Below are 17,431 nucleotides of genomic sequence, written 5' to 3'. Positions count from 1 at the left end.
TTTTTTATGGTGCTACTGTTTATTTAACTATCAGAGATAATGGTCTACCTTGAAGAATAACTGTATACATGACTAATAAGATATTTCTGAGCTACTTGGCATTTTAAGATTAAAGGAACATTAGTTCTCATAATAAGCCATTCAAGCAATAAGTTTTCATTATAGACCATTCAAAATTTAAAATTTTGAATGAATAAAATTTCTCAATTTTGCTTTCATGAAAATTAAATTAGTTTTCTTTATTTCCTAGGGTAAAAAATCACTTTTATTCAAAATGATGAAATCTATGGATAAGGAGTAGCTTTGAAATCTAAAATAAAGTTTATTTTGGAGACAATTGTCATTTTTATATAGAAAATGAGAGTAAAGAAATAGTGAGGAAAGTAGTAGAAAGATTAACTTACTTCTTAGTTTTCATGTTGCATGCCAACTAATTATTCATATACTGTTCAAAAATGGCAAAGCCATATCATTGACTTTATGATAATTAATATTTCTATTTTACTTTGATTTCCTCCAGAACTTTTTTCTTTAAATTTCTCTATAATGATAATATATAGCCTCATTCATTTTTGTATGTACATATTTTATACATTTATTATTTGTGTCTTATATAATATTTATATTTAAGTTTGGGAACCTAACTGGGCTTCCTTCCTCTTCTTCATAGTATTTGGAACTAAAAAATATAGAGGGCAAATGAAAAACAAGTAAGAGAATTATGTGATAGTCTTCTAGTATTTTAAATCAATTTTTCTAGCTGGAGTCACTTTTTCTAAGATCTTAGTGAGGACCATCTTTTTTTCTCTTAAAATGAATATCTCTGGCCATGAGGATTTCTGATAAATAATTTCAAAGCTCAAGAGGTTAAGATAAAACACACTATTAAACAAAGCACTAATTTTAAAGCTACTTTTAGTGCAGAGAAATTCTAAAAATCAAAAAAGGAATTTAAACTTATTAAATTTCTTATTAGTGAGTACTTTAGATTATTTAAAAGTCTTCAAATAGATTGTGGAAAAAGAGATGACAAATTCAGGTCAAATCTCTATATGACAGAACAAATAAATGACTTTCTCGATGTTAATTGACATTACTAGTTCATTTATATTTTTGGAGAATCTTCAAGTTAAACCATGACTGCACTAACATGTAGTTGAATACCCTACTTATGTAAGCAAACTACAAAAATAAGCTTATTTGACTTTAAAAATACTAAATCTAATAATTTGTCTACATTGAATTTCAAATTATTTTCAAATATTAGGTTATTCTATTTTTTAAATGTTTATGAGAGAGAGAGAGAGAGAGCGCACACAAACAGGGGTGGGGCAGAGACAGAGAGGGAGAGAAAGAATCCCAAGCAGGCCCCATGCTATCAGCAGAGAGCATGATTCAGGGCTTGACCTCACCAACAGTGAGATCATGACCTGAGCCAAAATCAAGATCTGGACGCTTTACCACCTGAGCCACCCAGGAGCTCTAATTTTAGATTTATTTTAGATTAATTCAGCCCAATACATCAACACTGTAAGAATTTTTCAAGCTTCAAATCATTTGATAACCTTAAAAATATTCCATATCAATAAAACGTAATAATTCTTTAAAAAAATTTTTTTAATGTTTTTTATTTCTTTCTGAGAGAAAGAAAGAGAGGCAGCATGAGCAGCGGAGGGTCAGAGAGAGAGGGAGACTCAGAATCTGAAGCAGGCTCCAGGCTCTGAGCTGGCTGTCAGCACAGAGCCCAATGAACGCAAGAACCGTGAGATCATGACCTGAGCCAAAGTCGGACACTTAACCGACCGAGCCACCCAGGCGCCCCTAAAATGTAATAATTCTTAAAAACTGATACAATTGTCAGGATACCTAGATGGCTAGTCAATTAGGCATTAAGCATCTTTCTTAATTTCTGCTCAGGTCATGATCTCACAGTTTGTGAGTTTGAACCCGATGTAACGCTCTTCACTGACAGTGTGGAACCTGCTTGGGATTCTGTCTCCCTTTCTGCTCGGCTCCCACTCGTACGCATGCGCACATATGTGTGGGCGTTCTCAAAACTAAACATTTTTAAAAATCTGATAAAATTGTATTTATTAAATTGTTTTTGATTTTCCATGATTTCCCCTCACTTGAGACATGTTTAATGCACTTTCCAAACATTCTTTGAAATACCTTATTGACTAAATAGTATATGAAATAGACTAAAGATAATTAGGACAAAATGGTTATGTGTACATTTTATAGAGCAACAGACTCCAAAGTAAACTCTTCAAAGAAAATAGTGATTACAGAAAATGATATTGTTTACTTGATTCTCTTCTCCAATTTGGTTTAAAATTTATTTAATTTTGTTTAAGGTTTATTTATTTTTGAGAGAAAGAGAGAGCACAAGCAGGGGAGGGGCATAGAGAGAAGGAGACACAGAATCTGAAGCAGGCTCCAGGCTCTGAGCTGTCAGCATAGAGCCCAATGCGGAGCCCAAACCCACAGACCGGGGCCAACGTGGGATGCTTTAACCTACTGAGCTACCCTGGCGCCCCTAAAGTTTTATTTTAAGCCGAAGATTTCAAATTGTCTTTGTTGAAAAGGAACAACAAATCCAAGCAGATGTATGCTCCTGTATTAGCAAGTTGCCAAATGCTTAGTTTTCACTTGCTAAAGGAATAAAAAATAATCATGGATATAACCCAAATGAATCACACTATTGGCTTAATCTGGCAGTGTGTCTATTTAGAACTGGGGTGAAGTAGATACTTTAGATTGGGTATTATCTGATATTTGAGAAAACCATCTTTTCTAAACACAACACTATTGTACTGACAATAATAATACAAATTCTGATGACAAATTATTTAAATTTGAGTGTGCTATTTAAAGGCTATAGGCTTATTTATTTTCATAAACAAGTTTAAACAAATGAAATGTCTTTCTGGATCTGTTGAAAGTCAAATTGAAAGCATTCAATATATGTTAAGAAATCTGAATTATAACTCATTTTATAAAGCTTATAGTGCTTAGGGGAAAAAATGTACCTGAATTCACAGCTAACATGAGATTTGCAACACAAAATAAGTTAACAAGGAAGCCAATGACATAGGCCCTAGGGTATTGGTACTTGCTGGAACAAAAGAATACTATATAATAATTCCAGGGAAGAAGTCTGCAATTACTCTGCAAAGTATATTTCTTTGAAAATGTTAACTTACAGTAATCCTGTCACTTCACACAAATATATTTTCTCAGATTTGGCATATTTCACCTGTCATATATGAAAAACAAAGATGTTCATCATTTTAATAATTTACTGAGCTTCAACTTGAATAAAAGGAGCTTGAGAATTTTCTCCTACGTCTGTGATTTCTCACACCTAAAATCTAACCATTGGGCATTTGTTTCTAATTACCAGCTCTAGCACAATCACATTTCTCATTAGTGAGAAATGAATCCTATCACATCAGTATTAGAATAATGACATGATACTTTTCTAGTAATCAGGCTTTTTGAATCTGTTTTCAAAACATGAGGGCCTCCTTAAATATGTGCTTAAGTTGCAGGAGTGTTATGATAAACCATTTTGCACTGGGTATATTGCTAAGGAGTATGTTTGATTGATTAAAGGTTTTATTGAGTGCTCAAAGGTACAGTTATAGACTAGTAAATGATCCATACAAATATAAAAATATAATCACCCTATATTGTATCCCTACCACTTCCTCAACAAGAGATGAAAAAATTAATAATTGTTTCATCCTTTTTTCTCAGTAATTGCTTAATGACCTTGTTTAGCAGTTTTAAGAGTAATACATTACTATATTAGCTTTTTAAATTTACTTTTAAAAATGTTTATTATTTTTGAGACACAGAGAGCATGTGTATGAGCAGGGAAGGTGCAGAAAGAGAGGGAGACTGAGAATCCAAAGCAGGCTCCACACTATCAGCATGGAGCCCAATGAATCACGTGAACTGTGAGTTCTGAGCCACCCACGTGCCCCAGTATATTAACTTTTCTAAGCTTATTTATCTTATTGCCGTGAATTTGTACCTGTTGATTCGTTGCAACTATTTCACCCATCCCTGCAGCTGATACATTATCAATTTTAATAATACTTATTTGTATCTTAGAATATGTTTTGATTATAAACAACATTTTTATTTGTGCCTATGACCAAATCCATTCTTTCATCAACATCCTGAATAACAGTGGCTTAATATGATATATTAAGTAATCAAAATTTATTAGGTCATTTAAATAAAACATTTAATACTGTTCTGTGTAGCATTTATTCTGCTTAAGAATTTATATTAAAGTTCTGATTTTATGTAAACTTAAGTTAAGCATTATTAAGCCATATTATCATTAAGGGGTCTGTTACCAATACTTTGATAAAAATATTTGTACCAGTTATACAGTGGTCAATAGCATAGTGAGCCCAACTGAAAGTGACAATCAAACTTTAATCCATGGAGCACCAGCATGTCTCAGTAGGTTAAACATTAAGACTCTTGATTTCAGTTCAGGTTATTATCTCAAGGTTTTTGGGTTCAAGCCCTGCATGGGGTTCTGTGCTGACAGCACAGAGCCTATTTGGGTTCTCTCTCTGCCTCTCTCTTTCCCCCTCTCTGAATTGTGTGTGCACAAACAATCTTTCTCTCTCTCTCTCTCTCTCTCAAAATAAATAAACAATAAAAAAAGGCAAGAGGCAAATGAGAAAACTTCCAGCTTCCCTTTGATCAGGTAACATGTAGTACAGATGAGGGAAAAATGTCTCAGTGAACGCCCCCCAAGAAAGAGGTGTCTGAAAAGACTAGCCAATTATGCCTAAAGAGAGTGACTGGGATAGAAATTCATATGAGTAGGGTTAGGCTAGCTTGATTAAGTCTTTGGCTATAGCTCCATCTGGAAAAGCACATACACTGACTGTATCCCAGGTGAGTGAGGTCAAGTCAACTTCCCTTCTTGAGGCCTGTGTTGTATTGCCTATAGCTCAGCCTGAAAGATTGCATATAAGATTTTGGCCTAGAAATGGGCTTATAAATGGTTTTAAATGACAAAGCATGAACCAGTTTATGTATAATATGAACAATTAAAAGCTAAAGTAACAAAGTTTTATGTTAATATTAAGCTGTAGTTTTTGATGACTAGGCAATTTGTAATCAATCTAAAATTGTAGGCTTAGAAGGAACATTATTCATTTATTTATTTACTTATTTATTGGAACATTGTTTATAATTGTTACTATTATTGCCATTCCTATTTTCTCAAAAAAATCTCACCTTATAAGTAGCAAATTCATGAGGAAAAAACAGAAACTCACTTCCCCTACTTTTTTTTGCCGTATCATAAAAGCAAATGACCAATACTCTTCCAGTTTTGATTTCATATTTTACTGAAATGTAAAAGAAAACTCCACTTTTGTTTTCTGTCATTATGGACAGTTACATACATGAGAAAACTCCTTGTAATATTAAATTATTGGATAAAAATAATGAAAACATAAATTTAAATGAATTGTTACTGGACAAGAACATAAGAAAACCTCAAAAGTCAATTAATGGTTGACAAGTTAAAAGATAGGTCTGTATGGGAGTGCCTGGGTGGCTCAGTCAGTTAAGCGTCCTATTCTTGATTTTGGCTCAGGTCATGATCTCAGGATTGGTGAGATCTGTCAGTGTGGAGGCTGTTTGGGATTCTCTGTCTCCCTCTCTCTGACTCTACCCCCTTGGTGCTTGCTATTTCTCTTTCTCAAAATAAACACATAAACATTAAAAAAAATTGCTATATACTTCTCCCTTAAGACCTCTTTTGCTGCATCCCAAAGGTTCTGCACTATTGTGTCTTCATTTTCATTTGTTACCATGTATTTTTATTTCTTCTTTGATTTTCTGGTTGACCCATTCATTTTTTAGTAACATGTTGCTTTTTGTTTTGTTTTTTAAATGTACTTACTTATTTTGAGAGAGAGAGCAAGAAAGAGTAGGGGACTGGCAGAGAGAGGGAAAGACAGAATCCCAAGCAGGCTTCACACTATCAGCGAGGAGTCTGACACTGGGCTCAGACTCATGAACCATGAGATCATGACCTGAGCCAAGATCAAATATCTGATACTTCACTGACTGAGCCACCCAGGTGCCCCTAGTTACATCTTGTTTACCCTCCATGTATTTGTGGTCTTCCCAAATCTTTTGTTGTGGTTGATTTCTAGTTCCATAGCATTGTAATGTGGAAAGTTGCGTGGTTTGATTTCAGTTTTTTTGCATTTCTTGAGGCTTGTTTTGTGACTTTATATGTGATCTGTTCTGGAAAATGTTCCATGTACACTTGAAAAGAATGTGTATTCTGCTGTTTTATGATGGAATGTTCTGAATATATCTGTTATATCCACCTGGTCCAGCATGTCATTCAAAGGCATTGTTTCCTTATTGATTTTTTTTGTTTAGATGATCTGTCTGTTGATGTAAGTGGAGTGTTAAAATGCCCTATTATTATTGTACTAGTACAATAATACTATCAATTAGTACCTTTATGTTTGTTATTAATTATTTTATATATTTGAGTGCTTTAATGTTGGGTACATAAATATTTACAATGGTTATATCTTCTTATTGGATTGTCCACTTTATGATTATATAATGTCCTCTTTGTCTCTATTTACATTCTTTGATTTAAAGTCTAGTTTGTCTGATATGAGTAGTGCTACTCTGACTTTCTTTGGCATCCATTTGTGTGATAAATGTTTCTCCATCCCCTCACTTTCAATCTGTAGGTGTCTTTCAGTCTGAAATGAGCCTCTTATAGGTAGCATATAGATGAGTCTTTTTTCTTTTCCATTCTTACACTCTACCCTGTGTCCTTTGATTGGAGTATTTAGTCCATGTAATTTCCAAAGGAACCCTCTTTTTACTTTTTTTGTTTCACTTTTTACTTAAATTCTAGTTAATAGTGCACTATTGGTGGGAATGCGAACTGGTGCAACCATTCAGGAAAATAGTATGAAGTTTCATCAGAATGTTAAAAATAACTTACTGTACAATCCAGCAATGGCACTACTAGGTATTTACCCCAAGAATACAAAATACTAATTCAAAGGGATATGTGTATCCCAATGTTTATTGTAGCATTATTTACAATAGCCAAATTATGGAAACATCCCAAGTGTCCATTGACTGATGAATGAATAAAGAAGTGTTGTGTGTGTGTGTGTGTGTGTAGGAATATTAACTGAGTCATAAAAAGAATGAAATCTTGCTAGTTGCAACAACTTAGATTGAGTTAAAGACTATTATGCTAAGTAAAATAAGTCAAAGAAAGACGAATACTATATGATTTCACTCATAAGTGGACTTTAAGAAGCAAACCAATGAGCAAAGGGCAAGAAAAATAGAGAGAGGCAAACCAAGAAACAGATTCTTAACTATAGAGAACAAACTGATGGTTACCAGAGGGGAGGGGAATGAGGGGATGGGTGAAATAAGTGGTGGGAACTAAGGAGTGCCCTTGTGATGAGCACTGGTTGTTGTGTGGAAATGTTGACTCATTGTATTACAGCCCTGAAGCTAATATTACACTATATATTAACTATTAATTTAAATAAAAAGTTTCAGGGTGCCTGAGTAGCTCAGCTGGTTGGGCTACCGACTTTGACTCAGATCATGACCTAATGGTTCAAGGGTTCGGGCCCAGGTCGGTCTCTGTCCTGACAGCTCAGAGCCTGGAGCCTGCTATGGATTCTGTGTCTCCCTCTCTCTCTCTCTGCCTCTCCCATGCTCATGCTCTGTCTGTCTCTCTCTCTTTCTCTGTCTCTCTCTCAGAAATAAATAAACACTAAAAAATTTTAAATAAAATTTCACAAAAAAGAAAAGATAGAAAAAGAGAGTTAGAGGAAGAGAAAGAATGAGGGAGGAAGGGAGAAAGAAAGGAAAGGACAAAGAAAGAAAAGACTCATACCAGTTTTAGCTCTATGGTTAACCACTGAAGTCAAATAAACACTAGTTTCTCTCTGTCTCTCTCTCTTTCTCTGTCTTTCTCCCTCTCCCTCTCTTTCCCTCTCTCTTCTTTATTTTATTAATTACTTAGGCATATGTTAAGTGTTCACAACTTTAGGATTTGTATAAGGTACTCTGATTTTACCTTATTGTAAAATAATAATTGTATTATTTTCAAATGTCTTTCATTTTAATAATGCTTCTAGACTTAAAGTCTACTTTGTCTGATATTAATATATCTACACTAACTCTTCTTTGTTTAGTGGTAGGCTAATAGACAATATCATTTAATATTGTATTGGCAAATATCAAATTTCTTGGAATAAATCTATCATAAAAATGGTAGGACCTCCACACAAAAACTAAAAAAAGCATTGCTCAGGGAAATTAAAAAAAACACCTAAATAAATGGATGAGTCTATCATATTCATGAATTATCAGACTCATATTATAAAGATGACAATTCTCCTCACATTAATGTTATATATATTATATAATTTCAACATAATCTTTCTTTTTCTTTTGCAGTAATTGTTTATCAGATCATAAAGTTCACATAGCCATGAAGAGATTCCATAATAGTCAAGAGAATCTTTAAGAAGAAAACTGGAGGACTTACACCACCACATAGTAAGACATATTATAGAAGCACAGTATATTCTAATGTGGCATTTACTTTATTTGTATAATCAAAAGAAACTATATTAATATTACAGAAGTTAAGAAAACATGTAAATTAGATTGGCACAAAACACTAAAGACATTGAATGACTCACTCTTTTACCAAAAATTTTGTGCATAATATTCTTAGCAATGAAAAAATATTTAGTTTGGTGGTATGCTTGAACTATTTTAAATATTGGTCTTGGGACAGTTGCATAAAACTACATGTATTTTGTTTCATCAGATATTCTCCTTAGAAAATAAAATAATCATTAATCAGATACCATAAAACAAATTAGAAACATAATAAATATATATAGTAAACAGAAAATATACTGTAAATAAGAAAAATACATCAAGGAGTATAATGATGTATAATAATTTATTATAGTTAAAACTTATTATAAACTTGGTATATATTATATATAAATATATAACTTAATATACTTAAAACTTAATATAATAAAAACTTAATATAGTTCATTAGTTGATTAATGGAAAATAGCATGAAGCATCAGTATATGTTCTAGAAAGCATTGTTAAAATTCCACAGCCAATTATGTTAGAAAAAAAAACTTCAACAATATTAAAATATAAATACAGTTCCTCAACCTCGTAAAAAAGTACATCTTAGAAACCTAGAGTTCAAAAGGACCTAATCTGTGTTTCACGTCTTAATACTGTATTCCTCTCTCAAAATAGGGTGTTCTAAATATGCTGGACTGGAAGAATCAGTGAGAGATATGAGTCTAGCACATCAGATTCTCTGCCAACATTATCTTATAATTGCCCAGTTATTTATTCATTCTTTTACTAATTTATTCTCATTAGCTCAAAAAATACTTACTAAGTACCTCCTTTTGCAATATATTGCATTCAGTACGGGTACAGATAAAAAACAAATCAGATATAGAACTTTCTTTCTAATATCTTTTTAAAATTATATTACCTATATATTTGTGTTTCATAAGTACAACTTTATATCTGTTATATATATTCATATGAATTTTTATCAAGAGAATTATCTAATAACTTTGATACTTTGCATGTGTGTATATTGATTGATATGGGGAATGGAAATAATTTAACTGAATTGACATAGAAATCTAAAGTAAGTTAAAATGTCCCATCTGAAGTCATAAAGGTAGTTTATCTTTAAAAAGTTTACTGAATAATTATCCTCATATGTTTAAACTAACGAAATTTATTATTAGGTGTATTATTAGGTGTATAATGAAAACATGTTGTAAAACAGTGTGTCAACTAGTTTTGATAATTTTTATTTGAAACAAACACTTGGCTTCTAAAGTTGAATAAAATAATTCAATATTTTCTCCTCAAGACAATAAACATAATATATATGTTAAATTTAATGGTTCTTTTAGAATGCACAAAGTACACAATTTCCTAAGATGTATGTTTATAATTATTATTTTATCAATCTGTCCCTTTGGGTGAATATTTTAAGTTAATTTTGACCAAAGTAAATGCCAGAAACAATATATTATATTTCATACATTACTACCTCCTAAAATCATAATGCTGATTTATTGCTGTGATCTTCTATTTAAAGCATGAACAAGAACTATTAAACTCTCATTCCAGAAGGGAAATTTTTATTATTAACAGATGCATTCTAGCTGGGGAGTCTCATGCAGCTATGAAATATGAGTCTTAACTTCAAGATGCATTTATTCATTACGTGTGTATAGGGACCAAGAGGTGGGTCAGCTCTGGGCCCAAGCTATATTCTTGGCTCCTGTTGTCATCAGCTCCCTAAGTGATTCTGCTCCCCTTGTCCCCAGTGACCTGCCCTTTGTTATATTTCTTCCTGTGTAAACACTATTTTACCAGTACAGATGAGTACTCTCTCCTCCTTCCTACTTTGCTCTAATAAAATACCCATTTTTCACAAACAGGAGGACATTCATTTTTCCCACACCATTTTTCAAGTACCAAATCATGGCATTTCAAATTTTAAGTAAACAAAAAGTCCAATTTTTCATAGTGACAGCAACTGCATTGATGTATGAACCTGAAACACCAAATGACTTATTCCTGATGATATTTGAAGAAGCCCCTTGTATTTCTAAAACATGTCAAAATGATTTGTTTTGGCATTGCATTACAGCCCTTGTTTATGTAAGCTCTTAATAGCCTATGTTTCATTATCCAGGGTATAGGTCCTTGTTATAAATTAGATTCCATCTGCTAAAATACCCTCATTATAGGTTCGAAGGACAGATAATGCCACGTACTCCTTACTTAAATAAATCTCATAAGCTTGCAGTCTGCCTAATTGACCTACTAAAATCTTGGAAGCAGCAGAAACAATGATAAACATGAAGCTTCTAATGTTTTTAACCTTTGGAGTGAGCTGCAGTACAAGTGTCTAGGCATTCTCCAAAATGGACGGAACCTGTTTTCTTGTCTGGATATCCTGAGAGACACAAGTAAGTGTCACAGCAATTGGCTTTTCATTTTGTTCTAGTCACAAAACCATAAGGATGTGTTTTAAGAAGAAAGTACTTGTAGCCGTCAACATAATGCTGTGCCCATCCCCACACTGCCCTGTGTGAGTGGACAGTGATAAATGAAAAGGGTTGTAAAAAGCAAGTGTTCACTTCAGATCTGAGCTTTCTACCTTTCAAGAGTGATTTGCTAGGACTCCATGGCTTAAAGGGTGCCAAAAAGTACTCATTATTGTTTTTTCCTGTGACTCTAGTGGATGTAATGATATACTTCAGTGATTAAAAGGTTAAGATCTAGAATAAGAATGCAAAATTGTGAAATCCTCATTTACTTTTTTTTCTTAATACTCATGAGACTTGGGGGAGGGACAGCTTGAGCCCTAATTTAATGTGTATGTTCATATAACTGACATACAATAACGGCACATAATTTAAAGCATACAATTTCTCATGCTTTGACATATTTAGACACCAGGGAATCTATCACAACCAATATAGTAAACATATTCATCACCCCCTAAATTTCCTTATGCTGCTTTGTAATTCCTCTTCCTACCACTCTCTGCTGATCTCCAATTATCATAGGCAACTATTAATCTGTTTTTTGTTAATATAGATTAGTTTTTATTTTTTGAAATTTTATATAAGTAGAGTTACTCAAAAAACAAAAGATGTACAAAAGAGAAATGTATATATTGGTGAGGGGGCGGAAGGGGCTCTGGCTTCTTTTACTAAACATAATTGTTTCAAGAATTATTCATGTTGTTCCTTACCTTGCTGAATAGGATTCCATTCTGTGGTTATACCATGATTTGTTTTTCTATTCCCCTGTTGCTAAACATTTGGGTTGTTTCAAGGTTTTAGCTATATTACTAATAAAGCTAGTATGAACATTCCTGTACAAACTTTTCTGACAACATACTTTTATTGTTGTTAATATTGGTTACATATCTAGGATTAGGGTGGCTCAGTTATATGGTAGGTGTAGGCCTAACTTTTTTAGAAGCTGCTAAATTGTTTTCCAAAGTAATTATAATATTTTACATTCCCATTAGGAAAGTTTGAGAGTTCCAGTTTCTCCACATCCTTGCCAACACTTATATTGTGAGCTATTTAATTGCATCATGTTAACATGTGAAATGAAATTCCTTAGGAAATCTGCATTTCCCTAGGATATTGGTGATGTCTGTTCTAAATTTTGCCCACTTTGATTATGTTGTTGCTGTTCATTCATGTTATGTTTTAACATTGGAGATTCTAGATGTAAATCTATTATCAGATATATGCTTGGCAAATGTTTTTCTCCCAGCTTATGTCTTGGCTTTACATTTATTTAACATTGTATTTCAAAGAATTTTAATATTTTGATTATATAGCAACTTATAATTTTTATGCATCCCAATTTTAGAGTCATATTTAAGACTGTCTTTCAAAGAGAATTTTTAAATTTTTGATAAATACTTCACTGAAGTCAAGGGGAACAAAAACAAACATGAACTATTGGGACTTAACAATAAAAAAGCTTCAGCAGAGTGAAGGAGATAATAAAACTAAAAGACAGTGGAGGAAGGGGGGAAGATATTTGCAAATGATGTATCGGATAAAGGGTTAGTATCCAAAATGTATAAAGAACTTATCAAACTCAACGCCCAAAAAACAATCCAGTTAAGATATGGGCAGAAGACATGAATAGACGCTTTTCCAAAGAAGACATCTAGATGGCTAACAGACATGCAAAAAGATGCTCAACATCACTCATCATCAGGGAAATATGTAAGTCAAAACCATGATGAGATACCACCTCACACCTGTCAGAATGGCTAAAATTAACAACACGACAAACAACAGGTGTTAGGAAGCAGAGAAAGGGAAACCCTCTTGCATTGTTGGTGGGAATGTAAACTGGTGCAGCCACTCTGGAGAATAGTATAATTGTTCCTCAAGAAACTAAAAATAGAACTACTATACAATCCAGCAATTTCAATATTAGATATGTATTTATTCAAAGTATATAAAAATACAGACTCCAAGAGATACATGCACTCTTACATTTATAACAGCATTATTAACAATAACCAAACTATGGAAAGAGCCCAAATATCCATTAACTGATGAACTGATGAAGAAGATGTAGTATGTATATACAATGGAATATTACTCAGCCATCAAAAAGAATGAAACCTTGCCATTTTCAATGTCATGGATGGAGCTAGAACACATTATGGTAAGCAAAATAAGTCAATCAGAGAAAGGCAAATACCACATGATTTCCCTTATACATAGAATTTAAGAAACAGATGAACATATGGGAAGGGAAGAAAAAGAAGAGAGATGGAAACACACTACAATTCTTTTTTTTTATGGATCCTGCTTTTATAGTCATATGTAAGAAGGATTTGCCTCAACCAAACTTCTACAATTATACACATATAAGTTTACATTTATGTCTTTGGTTTATTTTAAGCAAATTTATATGCCATCAGGATTCATTTAAGTTAATTCTTTGCATATGGATATTTGATTATTTCAGTATAATTTGTTGAAAGATTATGCATCCTCCACGGAATTACCTTAGCAACTTGGATGAAAATCATATTCCAACCATTGTCAGTACATGTCCTATGTGTGTAGGTTTTTTGGAAAATCTGCATTCAGGGACACTGATATAATTTGACTCTCTTTATGAAATATAATACTTTAGAATAAAGTGTATAGTAAATAAAGCTTATAATGTGGCTTCATACTAAGTTTTAAAGTTAGTTATTATTTGTTCTCCCCTTTTGTTCTATCTTTTAATGTTTTAACTTTTTAGGTACTTTGGATTTCTATATGAATTTCCTTAAAAAAATGCTGAGTGTATGATTGATACTATATGGAATCTATGAATCATTTCTGGAAGAATTAATATCTTAAAGATATTGATCTTCAGATTCATAAACTGAATATATCTTTCCATTTATTTAGGTCTCTGATTCCTCAGCAATGATTTATAGTTTTCTATGAATGATTTTATATATCCTTTGTCAGATCCGTCCCTTAGTATTTTGACTTTTGTTGCTATTAAAAATAATATTGATTTTTAAAAAAATATATATATATCTACTTTTTCTTACTAGTATGTAGAAATAAAATTTTGTATTCAGATATCTTGCTAAACTCACTTATTCTGTTAACTTTTTTTGGAGACTCCATCATTTTTCTACATAAATGATTATATTATCTGTGCATAATTTCACTTTTTCCTTTCTAATACATATGGCTTTTAATTACTTTTTTTGCTTTAAAAATGATTTGCACTGTCTTGAATTCCTACAACAATGTTAAATAGAAGTGGTGGAAGTGGGCACTCATTCCACATTCCTGATTTTAGAGAGAAAATATTCATTTTTCTACAATTAAGTATAATATTAGGTGTACTTTCTTTTTAAATATCTTTATCACATTAACAAAGTTCCCTTCTATTCCTCGTTTGCTGAGAGTTTTATCAGGAATGATTATTTGAGTTTTTGAAATGATTTTTTAGGTATATTAAGATGATCTGTTTTTTTATATCTCAGTCTGCTAATAAAGTGAATTTATTGTTCTAATGTTAAACTAAGTTTAAATTTCTGGGATAAATTACATTAGGTGATGATACTTCACCCTTGTCATATACTGTCGGATTTAAGATACTAACATTTATTTAGGATTTCTGCATCTAAGTTAATGAAGGATATTGGTTTGTAATATTTTTTCATCTGCAGTGTGTTTGCATGATTTTAATATCAGGATAATGTTGGCTAATAAAATTCTTTAATTTTCTCAAATGGCTAGAGCAGAAATAGTGTTATTATTTTATCTTAAATATTTGTTAGCACTTACCAGTGAATCTGTTGGAACCTGAGATTCTTTTTGTAGGATGGTTTCTAACGACAAATTTAATTACTTTAAATTAAATAATGCTATTCAGGTTATCTATGTATTATTGAATGAGCTTTGATAGTTTATTGGTAATTTATGAAATGGCATGTGACCATTTCATCTAAGTTGTCCAGTTTATATACTAGCGTCAAGTTACTCATAATAGTCTCTTGTTATTCTTTTAATATGCATGTTGGTATAGTGATTTCAACACTCATTCCTGGTTTTGTTAATATTTGTTTTCTCTCACTTTTTCCTGATGAGTCTGATTAGAGTCAATCAAGAATTGCCAAATATTTTCTATATAAAATTGGAGAGTAAATCTATTAGGCTGAGGCCCGCATCGAATCTCTGTTATATGTTTCTCTTTTCTTTTCTTTTCTTTTTTTTTTTTTTATCATGATAAAAAGTGCCTAACATAAAGTCTGCCCTTTTAGGGGCATCTGGGTGGCTCATTCGGTTGAGCATCCGATTTCAGCTCAGGTCATGATCTCAAGGCTTATTAGTGAGTTCAAGCCCCGTATCAGGCTCCCTGCTGTCAGGGTAGAGTCTGCGTCAGATCCTCTGTCCCCCTCTCTCTCTGAACCTTCCCTGTACATGCTCACTCACTCTCAAAAACAAATATTTTTTTCAAAATCTCCCTTTTAAATAGCTTTTAAGTGTGCAATGCAGTATTATTAACATATGCCCATTTTTATTCAGCAGATATCTAGTACTATTTTTTTTCTTTCATAACTAAAACTCTGTATACATTGAATGGCAGCTATCTGTTTCCGCTCCCTCCGACCCCTGGAAACCACTATTTTATTTTCTGCTTCTATAAGATTGACTAAATTGGCTATTTATATATGTGGAATCAGAAGTGTTAGTCTTTCTGTGATGGTTTATTTCTTTTTTTTTTTTAATATTTTTATTTATTTCTAGGAGAGAGAGAGAGAGAGAGAGACAGTGTGAGCAGGGGAGGGTCAGAGAGAGAGAGGGAGACACAGACTCTGAAACAGGCTCCAGGCTCTGAGCTGGCAGTCAGCACAGAGCCCGACGCGGGGCTCGAACCCACAAACCGCGAGATCATGACCCAAGCAAAGTCGGACGCTTAACTGCCGAATCCACCCAGGCGCCCCTGTGATGGTTTATTTCACTTAGCATAATGTTCTCGTGACTCATCCATGCTGTAGTGTACAGCAGGAACTGATTGACAAAGAAAATAAGAACTCAATTAAAAAATGGGCACAGGACTTGAATAGACATTACAACAAAGAAGACATACAAATGGCTAACAAGTATAAGAAAAGAAGCTTAATATCACTAATTATCAGAGAAATGCAGATCAAAATCATGATACCACTTTACTACTGTTAAGATGGCCATTATCAAAAAAATAGAAAATAACAATGCTCTCCAGGGTATGGAGAGTTGAAACACTTAATTTTGGTACGTACATACAAAGGAATATTATTTGGCCCTAAAAAGAAAGAATTCTTGTTTGTTTTCTAACAACCATTATTTGTTTTTCAAAGCACACAGCCATTCAAAAATGGGCTGAGGGAAAATTTTGGCCAGTATTTGTCAGTTGGTGGACTAAAGTTTTATTAATTTGTTGATTTCTCAGAGCATTCCTTTAGTTCATTGATTTCTCCTTATTTTTCTCTCTTTTATAGTCCATTGATAATTAATTCTGATCTTTCATGTTTTCCTTTCACAATTATTTTCAGTTTAATGTTTTATTACTTTTCTAGTTAATGTAGCAGCTGAATTTATTTCTAATGAAGACATTTATTGATATAGTATTCTTCCTAAGCACTATACTGTGGAGTACAATCTACCTTCGTCAGTGCACACTTGAAAGAATATTTATTCTGCTGTTGTGTGGAATGTTCTAAAATGACTGTTAGCTTAAGGTGGTGATAGTGTTGCTCAAAATCTATATCCTTAGTGATAATCTGGTTACTTGTTCTATCACTGGTGAGATGAGGGTTTTGCATTTCTTAGGTACATTAGAGATTTCTCTCTTCTTGCAATTATGTCAGTTTTTGCTTCATGTATTTTGAAACTCTGTTTTTATGTATATAATTATTTAAAATTGTGACTTCTATTGATAAATTGATCCCTTTGCCATTACGACATGACCTTCTTTATTCCTCATCATGTTCATTACTCTGAAATGTACTCTGTATAGTATTTATTTTGTATTTGTGTTTAGGTATTAATAGAACCTTTCCAGCTTTCCTTTGTCTTGTGTTGTTTATCGTTTCTGTCCTTTTCCTTTAAAATTACTTGTATATTTTTTATTTTAAAATAGATTTCTTGTAAGTAGTATCTAGCTGAGTCTTGTTTTTTTTTTATCTAATCTACACAGCTTTCCTTTTCACTGGAATGTTTTGACCATTTAATTTTGTTTTTAATTAAGCTCGGTG

General features: G+C 32.6%; 1 long non-coding RNA gene across 5 annotated transcripts in view; it reads left to right on the top strand.

Annotated features, from left to right (window-relative positions):
- The window catches only part of LOC144225862 (uncharacterized), a 207,766-nt gene that overhangs the window by 55,093 nt on the left and 135,242 nt on the right, over positions 1-17,431 (top strand). For all 5 annotated transcript variants that reach the window (XR_013333442.1, XR_013333438.1, XR_013333441.1 and 2 more), the window contains exon 3: positions 8,512-8,613. This is a non-coding gene — a long non-coding RNA (uncharacterized LOC144225862). The remainder of the gene's footprint in view (positions 1-8,511; positions 8,614-17,431) is intronic.

This window comes from Crocuta crocuta, unplaced genomic scaffold (assembly GCF_008692635.1).
Source record: "Crocuta crocuta isolate KB4526 unplaced genomic scaffold, BGI_CrCroc_1.0 scaffold131, whole genome shotgun sequence".
Classification (NCBI taxonomy): Eukaryota; Metazoa; Chordata; class Mammalia; order Carnivora; family Hyaenidae; genus Crocuta; species Crocuta crocuta.
This window is presented reverse-complemented; position numbering and strand designations above follow the sequence as displayed.